Source organism: Nyctereutes procyonoides, unplaced genomic scaffold (assembly GCF_905146905.1).
Source record: "Nyctereutes procyonoides isolate TBG_1078 unplaced genomic scaffold, NYPRO_anot_genome, whole genome shotgun sequence".
In the NCBI taxonomy this organism is placed as follows: Eukaryota; Metazoa; Chordata; class Mammalia; order Carnivora; family Canidae; genus Nyctereutes; species Nyctereutes procyonoides.
In genome coordinates this window covers 9,355,121-9,357,427 of record NW_026575121.1, presented here as the reverse complement: position 1 = coordinate 9,357,427, position 2,307 = coordinate 9,355,121, and positions in this window count along the sequence as shown.

Genomic DNA, 2,307 nt, shown 5'->3' with positions numbered 1-2,307 from the left:
AACTTCCCTATTAGAATGGCTTTTGCTGCATCTCACAAATTTTGGTATGTTGTCATTTTTTGGGTTTTCCTTTGATTTCTTCTTTGACCCGTTAGTGGTTCAGAAGTGTGTTATTTAACTCCCTGTTACTGGAGTTAATTTATAGTTGTCATACTATTCTATTCTGGAGAGGGTTGTATGTGCACTTGAGAAGAATGTGTATTTTGCTGGTATTAGATGGAACGTTTTTTGTCTGTAAGGTCCATTTGGTATAGTGTTGTTTACATTTGATATTTTATTTATTTTCTGTCTGGGTAATCTACCCATTGCTGATAGTGGAGTATTAAAATCCTGTATAATTACTTTATTGCTGTGCATTTGTCTTTTCAGCTGTGTTAGTATTTGCTTGATACATTTAGGTGCTCCTATATTGGGTATATAAATATTTATGATTGTTATATCCTCTTGATGAATTGATCCTTTTATCATTGTGTAATAACCTTATTTGTCTCTTGTTACCTTCTTTTACATTAAGTCTGTTTTGTCTGATATAAGTGTACTTATCCCTGCTCACTTTTGGCTGCCATTATCTTGGAATATCTTTCTCCATACCATCAGTTTCCCCCTAAAAGCTAAAGCTAAGTTTTCCCCTTAAAAGCTAAAGTGAGTCTCTTGTAGGTAGCATATCACTGGAATTTGTTTTTACTGATTCAATCTTTCTATATTATTTGTTTGGAGCATTTATGTTTAATTTTTAAAGATTATTTATTTTAGAGAGAGAGAAATGTGCACAGTTGTGGGCCAGTTGGGGGGAGGGGGAGAGGGAAAGAGAGAGAGGGGATCACAAGCAGACTCCCCACTCAGCATAGAGCCTGATATGGGGCTCAATCCTACAACTCGAAAATCATCACCTGAGCCGAAATCAAAAGTCCAACTCTTAACTAGCTGAGCCACCCAGGCATCCCTGTTTAAGTAATCTTTTATATGTAAAGATCTAGTATTGCTGTTGTATTGTTTTCTGACTCGTATTTCCTTTATTCTTTACTTCCTCTCTTGCTGTTTTTCTTTTGTGATGTGGTGACTTTTTTCTTAATCTTTTGTGTATCTACTACATATTTTTCCTTTGTAGTTATCTATGAGCTTACATAAAGTATTTTATAGTTATAACATCCTATTTTAAGCTGATAAAAACTTCAATTGCATACAAAGCTTTGCACTTTTACTCATACACCCCATTTTAGGTTATTGATGTTATATACATTTTTAAAATACTGTGTATAGTTAGTTTTAATACATTAATTTTTAAAACTTTTAAACTAGAGTTGATAGTAGTTTATCCACCACTCTTACAACATTAGAAAATTCTGACTTGGACTATTTATCCTTACTGTTGAGTTTTATATATTTAGATGTTTTTCATTGTTAATTTCATTTTTATTTCACTATGAAGAACTTCCTTTACCATTTCTTGTAAGGCAGGTCTGGTGGTTATAAAGTCCCTCAGCTTTTTCTTGTTTGGGAGTTTTCTATTTCTCAGGACAGTTTTTCTGGGTATAGTATTCTTGTTTAGCAGTTATTTTGCTTCAATATTGAATATATCATCGGACACTCTCATGGCCTGCAAGATTTTTATTGAGAAATCTGCTAATATTTATGGGGCTTCTTGTATATAATAAATCTGTTTCTGCTTTCAAAAACCTCTCCTATCTTAGACTTTTGACAAGTTAATTATGTATCTTGGTGACCTTTTCAGGGTCATGCTATTTAAGGACATTTGGGACTCATGAACCCAGATGTCCATTTCTCACCCTGAAAAAGTTTTATTTTTAAAACTTTTTATTAACATATTTCTGCTAATTTCTTTGTATTCTTTCCCTGCAAGACTTGGTGTTGGTGGCACTGTTGTAGTCTAACTTCACTCCCAAATTCCATGAAATAGAAATCAGAAGTAAATATTTGGAGGGAAGGAAGGAAGTCAGGTCAAGGAGTAAACAGAATTTGACTAGGAAAAAAGAAGAGGGTAGGTGTGGTAGGCATTCCCAGACAAGGCCATTCCATGAAAGGGGGTTGGCAGGTAGCTTGTCTCATGCAGGGGAGAGAGGAAAGATCCCCTTACTAGAGCTTCCTGTCCCTAGGGGAAAGCTATTAACAGGAATCAGCCAAACCTCAATCAGGGATCTCCACCCTCCTCCTCTCACCCTGGTTTGACTCCCACCTCTACTCTGCCTGGAAAGTGTGTGAGAGATTGGCTTTCCTTTGATCCCTCTTTCTGTTTAAGATTCTGATGTGATGGGGGAAGGGATATAACCCACTTAGAGACTACTAAAC